Genomic DNA, 6,973 nt, shown 5'->3' on the forward strand with positions numbered 1-6,973 from the left:
TATCATTGTGCAAGTCAGTCTTTTTGACCCACCAGAATCCACACCTAAATCCACAAGTCAAATATACAGACAAAAAGTCAATTCTTCCAGGCCTGCAAAAGCTTAGCCGTCTTGCCAATTAAGATATACTCTGGTTTCTTCACATTGCTCCCCCATCTTAATTAATCAGATGTGATAGGCTTCTGGTCATCCTTCTCTACTTGTCGGGACAGTCCGTTAGCATGTCTTTAAACAGAGACACGAATGTAAGAGGTCTCACCTTTATGAAAACAAAACTTTGCATCATCCAGTTTCCTCAAAGCATATTCCATGTCATCCTTGCGAACAAACTCCACAATCCCTGTGCCATCCTTGTGCACATCAGCATAGCAGACATCTCCAGCTTTTCTCATATGATCCTTTAGATCCTGCCAACTTCCCAAGGGGGGAAGCTCTGAGACGAGGACTCTGTATTCAGTTCGCTGAGAAAGTAACTCGTTCCTCCATAACCTTCTCCTGGTCTCCTGCGTGACCTGGGAAACTCTACACGTAAATGACGAGAACAAAACTTGTATCCATTGCTTCCACTCACGGCATTTTCCTCCTCCTGTGGATCCTGGAAAGTGATAAAGGTGAATGATGGGGCCCTGCCCCCCCGATGATTCTTCAACTCGGTGGAACGGATCCTCCCATACTGATGGAATAACTCCTCCAGCTCCTTCTCTCATACATTGGCCGGTAAATTGCCCACAAAAATATGCACATTTTGCAAGCTTGGACCCCCAGTCCGGGAGAAGGCCCCTTTGCAGTCTGGTAAATGGAGTTCTGGTGGTACAATATCTGGGCTGGTTAGGGTGATGGAAGACCCAGTGTTCCGAGGTCCCTGGGCCTCGATGTCACTGACCTTGACCTGGTGCAGAGTGGTCAACCTGCCATATAGTGTGAACAGTGTATATCTGTCAGGAACACCGCACTGCACTAGCTCACTGAGCCAGTGCACGTGTCCTGAGTACAAAGACTGTGCACAAAGATACCTGCGGAGCGGGCAGCAGTGGTGACAATGCATGCTCCAGGATCTGAAGCACGTGACTGCTGGGGGCGTGGCCTAAGCTCCACAGAGCTAGGAGCTGCGGGGAAACTCCTAGAAAGGTAACTACAGGACAATGTTACCAAGGGGCATAGACAGAGACAGAAACCAGATCAAGCCGAGGTCAAAGCACAAGATAGCAATACAGTACCAAAGGATTAGACAGAATGGATAGTCAGGACGTAGCAATAGATCAGAAAACCAGAACGGGCAATAGACAGTACAATAGGGGTAAACTGTAACGGAGTAACGATAGCCAAGCCAGGAGGTCAGAACCAGAAAAGACAATAGTACCAAAACGAGAGACGGAGTACAGAGTGAAGGAACAAGCCGGGTCATACACGGGAAGCAAACAATCAACGCAGAGTACACGCACACCAGGGGTCAGACACACCAGAACAACAGTATAACTGACAGAGAATGCTAGTTTGGAGTGAGTATAAATACCCCTCCCAGATCCAAAGAGAGGCCGGCAAAAGTTAACCCTGTGAGAACAGGACATTAACCATGTCCTAGCCATGACAGTACCCCCCTCTTAATGGGGGGCCACTGGACCCCCAGGTTTCTCAGGGTACCTGGCATGAAAAGCCCACACCAGTCGATCAGTGTGCACCAAACTGGCCGGAACCCACGACCGATCCTCAACGCAATATCCCTTCCAATGGATAAGGTACTGAAGTCTCCGACGCACCCACCGCGAATCAACGATGCGCCCTACCTCGTACTCCAGTTGACCCTCTACCAACACTGGTCGAGCCACAGATGAGGGATCTTCTCTAACTGTCCCCACAGGTTTTAATAGGGACCTGTGGAAGACGTTAGAGATTTTGAAGGAGGTGGGCAACTGTAATCTGTATGCCACCGGGTTGATCACCTCTACAATCTTGTATGGGCCAATAAATTTGGGGCCCAACTTCATAGAGGGTATTTTAAGTTTGATGTTACGGGTGGACAACCAGACTTTTTCCCCCACTGTCAACGCAGGAACCACCCCCCTCCTCCTGTCTGCAAAATGTTTGAACTTCTTCTGGGCTTTGGAGATGTTCTCCTGTACCTCCTTCCAGAGGGTTTTTAATTGTTGTACCATCCCCTCAGCACCAGGGCAATCCGAATCCATACGGGAAAATTCCCCAAACTGCGGAACAAACCCATAATTGACCAGAAAGGGAGACTTTCCAGTAGACTTATTAATCCGACAGTTGAATGCAAATTCTGCCACGCCAGTCTTCCTGTCTGGAGGAGGCCAGGCTTCTCAGAATCTGCTCCAATGACTGTTTGGTGCGTTCCGTTGGATTCCGGATGATAGGCAGAGGAGAATGACAACGTGACCCCCAACTTCATACAAAACGCTTTCCAAAACCTGGCCACAAATTGCACACCCCTGTCCGACACTACATTCACAGGCACTCCATACAGTCGAACAATGTGCTGTATAAACAAGCGGGCCAAGGTTTCAGCGGATGGTAATGCAGGTAATGGCGCAAAGTGGGCTTGCTTAGAAAATCTATCAACCACTACCCATACCACTGAGTTGCCCTTGGAAGGTGGAAGGTTAGTGATAAAATCCATGGACAGGTGTGTCCATGGTTTATCCGGAATTGGCAAAGGCACCAATTCCTTGGTCGGCCGGACCTGAGAGCTTTTAGAGCGCGCACACACCCCACAAGTATTCACCAACCTTTTTATATCAGTATCCATAGAGGGCCACCAAAAACCCCTAGCTACTGCCCCCCAGGTAGCTGCAATACCAGGGTGTGCACTTAACACAGAGTCATGAAATTCTTGAAGGAGTGTGGGACAGAATTGTTCAGGTACAAACAATTTACCTGGGGGTTTATTCCTGGGAGCTTGTGCTTATGCTTCCAGAATCTCTCTCTGTAACTCAGAGGCGATTTCGGCTGCAACCACTCCCAGTTGAAGAATGGAGGAAGGAGGCTCTGGAGGGGACACAGAATCAAAACTTCAGGATAAGGCATTTGCCTTTACATTTTTAGACCCTGGTCGGAACATGATGGTAAAATGAAATCGAGAAAAAAAAGTGCCCACCGAGCCTGTTTGGGGGTCAGTCTCTTAGCAGACTCGATATAGGCCAGGTTTTTGTGATCAGTGATGACCGTAATGGGATGAGCGTCTCCCTCCAAAAAATGCCTCCATTCTTCGAAGGCCAATTTAACTGCTAACAATTCCCTGTTACCGACATCATAGTTTCTCTCGGCCGACGAGAACTTCTTAGAGAAAAAGGCACAGGGTTTGAGGTTAGTCAGGGTAGAGGGGCCCTGTGACAATACTGCCCCCACCCCCACCTCCGAAGCGTCGACCTCGACGATAAAAGGTCTTGACGAACCGGGTTGTACCAACACAGGGGCTGTAGTAAAACACTTCTTTAATGCCAGGAAGGAATTTTTTGCGGCCACGGACCAATTTTTTACATCTGCCCCTTTAAGAGTGAGGTCCGTCAAGGGTTTTACCACCTGCTAGAACCCTTTAATGAACTTCCTATAATAATTAGCGAAGCCCAGAAATCGCTGCAACCCCTTCAGGTCATGAGGCTGCACCCAGTCTGTAATGGCCTGAACCTTCCCTGGATGCATGCGGAATCTCTCCCCGGATACAATTACACCCAGAAAAGACAGTTCTTGCATAAAAAATGAGCACTTCTCCAGCTTAGCATACAAATGGTTCTCCCGGAGTCTCATAAGCACCGTACGCAGATGATGCAAGTGTGACTGACTGTCCTCAGAGTAAATCAAGATGTCATCCAGGTAAATGACTACGTAACATCCAATCAAGTCAGAAAAAACAACATTAATAAAGTTCTGAAAACCGCAGGAGCGTTAGTGAGGCCAAAGGGCATAACCAGGTTTTCAAACAGCCCCTCAGTTGTCAGGAACGCTGTTTTCCATTCGTCCCCCTCCCGGATCCTTATAAGGTTATAAGCCCCTCGTAGATCGAGCTTAGAAAACCATTTGGCCCCCGTGAGTTGATTGCATAGGTTAGGAATCAACGGGAGAGGGTACGTGTTCTTAACAGTAATTTTGTTCAGTTCTCGAAAGTCGAGGCACGGTCGCAACCCACCATCTTTTTTCTTTACAAAGAAGAACCCCGCTACCATGGGTGAGACCGAGAGCCGAATATGCCCCTTGCAAAGGCTTTCTTTAATGTACTCTTCCATAGCTTGGAGCTCAGGCCCGGACAAATTAAACAAACGAGCTCTGGGTAATTTGGCTCCAGGTACTAAATTGATAGCACAAACATATGGTCTATGTGGTGGGAGCACCTCAGCCTCGCTTTCGGAAAACACATATTTAAAGTCTCTCAGGTACTCCGGAATACCCTCCAGACCGACAGATGACACAGATATGGATTTTATCGGATTGACAAAAGGAAACGGGTTACAACACAGACCATTATCATTACATCCCCATCGGGTGATCTCCCCCTTCACCCAATCAATAAGAGGATTGTGGCATTGCAACCAGGGCATTCCCAATACCAAGTCCTGCAGGCAGATTATTCATAATGAAACAACTTAAATTTTCCACATGAGTGGAACCCACTTTCATAGAAAAAACTTCAGACATATAACAAATTCCATCCCGGGTAAGAGGGGATGAATCCACAGCCACAATTTTAACAGGGTCTTTTAACCTGACTGTCCCTATCTTATTAAGAGTCACAACTTGGGCATCAATCAGATTAATGGAGGAACCACAGTCAACAAAGGCGGTGGTCAAAACAGGACCACCAGCAATTTCCAATTCAACCCAGAGCATCATTTTTGTACGTGAGAAAAAATGTACCTGGGAGTCTGGACAACCTCCTCAATTGTTGCCCAGACTCAGTCGTTTCTCTGATGGTTTCTCTGAAGAAGGGCAGGAGGGGCAATTCCTTTTCCAATGTCCAGAGGCTCCACAGTAAAAGCATAGTAGGTTGTCTCTACGGTGCCTTCTCTCTTTCTCCTTAACCGAGACTGACCCAACCTTCATGGGCTCTGATATAGGTGCAGTGTCACACAATTTGGGGTACAAGGGAGACTCTTGTTGAATCATTCCTCTAGCATGGAGCCTCCGGTCCATACGAACCGCCTACATCATGGCGTCCTCCAGGGTATCAGGAGGCGGATGTAATGCCAGAGTGTCCTGCAGATGGTCAGAAAGGCCCCTGCGAAACAACCCCCTCAGGGTGGCTTTGTTCCAGGTTACTTCGGCGGTCCAAAATCTAAACTCTGAGCAGAACCATTCAGCAGAGTGCCTCCCCTGTGTCACACTCATCACCATATCCTCAGCCAGACGCACTCTATCAGGCTTGTCATAGATGTGCCCCAGAGCCTCAAAGAACAAGTTCACTGACATACGTTCAGGAGCAGAGGAAGACAGAGAGAAAGCCCATGCTTGCGGAGCCCCCAGAAGTAGGGAAATAATGACCCCCACCCTCTGGAACTCATCCCCAGAGGAGCGGGGCCTTAGAGGAAAAAAAAGCTTGCATCCTTCTCTGAAAGACCTGAACTCTTTTTTATCCCCTGAGAAAGGGTCGGGCAATTTGACCGGAGATTCGGGGGACGCTAATGACACATCTCTACCCCAGAACTAGAAGCCCCTTCATCGACAGCCCCCTGCACAGTACCCAAGGATTAGACAGAATGGATAGTCAGGACGTAGCAAGTCATATGCACCCCAATAAGCCTTTGATCCCACATACTGGATGGGCCAAGGAAAATCCATTTCACATTATGCATTTTGTACTCCCATTCTGTTTTCTTATTCATTCACTGCAAGGCCTGCCCTGCTACCAAGTCATATGCACCCCAATAAGCCTTTGAACCCACATACTGGATGGTCCCATGAAAATCCACTTCAAATTATGCATTTTGTACTCCCATTCTGTTTTCTTATGCATTGACTGCAAGGCCAGCCCTGCTACCAAGTCATATGCACCCCAATAAGCCCTTGAATTCACATACTGGATGGGCCCATGAAAATCATCCACCAAATTAGTTAACATTGTTCAATCGAGCGCGAAAGCTGTCAGCCCCGTTCCATCAAAAGCATTGGTTACTAATGCAAATAGAGGTATAATCTTGCACAAATTGAATCACCCAACAGTGAAGAAAAGACTGAATATGAAGAAGAGAAAACTGTCAGTACTTGTTAAAAAATCGACAAGGATTTGCAAGTTCTCTCAGTCAGAAGAAAAGATTAAAGTTGTTTTTGGTATGCTGTCTGATGAAGTCGCTCTATGCAAAAACAAGCGCATATCCAAAAAATTAGACCAAGCTATATTGCACTTAAGAAAGCACATAAAAGTTAACAAGTCTCTGCAGCTTGTGGCAAAAGCTGGTGAGAGACAAAATTTGGCCAAATCTTCCAGTGTACAGAAAATTCACAGTGTCAATCAGAAAGAAGTAAATGGAAAACAGGTTGAAAGTACAAGCTGTCAGATCTTACAGACCAAAGATTCTTCTCCAAATATGAAAGCTGCTGACATCCAGAAGTAATTTTCTATAGATAGAAAATGTCTAAGTGAATCTACCCAAGTGATGATTAATGGTGCTCAGTGCAAGATTCCCAACATATCAAAGTAAATGGCAGTTCCCCAACAAAAATATCACACCTCCATACAAAGTGTCGGTTTTATCCCCAGAAACCCTGGAAGATCATTCTAGTTTTTACAGTGGTTTTGTATTAGATAAAGAAAATACTGTTCCTTCCCTGAAATTGTCTTCTGATGACAAAGCAAAGCACTCAGTGAACTGTGAGGCTAAGTGCACACGTTGCAGAAATTTTCTGCTCAAAAACCTGAATCCCTTCCCAGAAACCGCACCTATTTTTCCGCTTGCGTTTTTTGCGCAGTTTTGATACGTTTTTGATGCGGTTTTTTCCGCAGCGGTTTAAAACCGCATGGAAGAGG

The 6,973-nt window shown here is 46.7% G+C and overlaps 1 pseudogene; it reads right to left on the reverse strand.

Annotated features, from left to right (window-relative positions):
* Positions 1–227: 227 nt before the first annotated feature.
* LOC141048185 (serine/arginine-rich splicing factor 9 pseudogene) lies at positions 228–6,067 on the reverse strand (annotated as a pseudogene).
* Between the last annotated feature and the right edge of the window lie 906 nt (positions 6,068–6,973).

This window comes from Dendrobates tinctorius, unplaced genomic scaffold (assembly GCF_039654945.1).
Source record: "Dendrobates tinctorius isolate UK_male_01 unplaced genomic scaffold, ASM3965494v1 ptg000133l, whole genome shotgun sequence".
In the NCBI taxonomy this organism is placed as follows: Eukaryota; Metazoa; Chordata; class Amphibia; order Anura; family Dendrobatidae; genus Dendrobates; species Dendrobates tinctorius.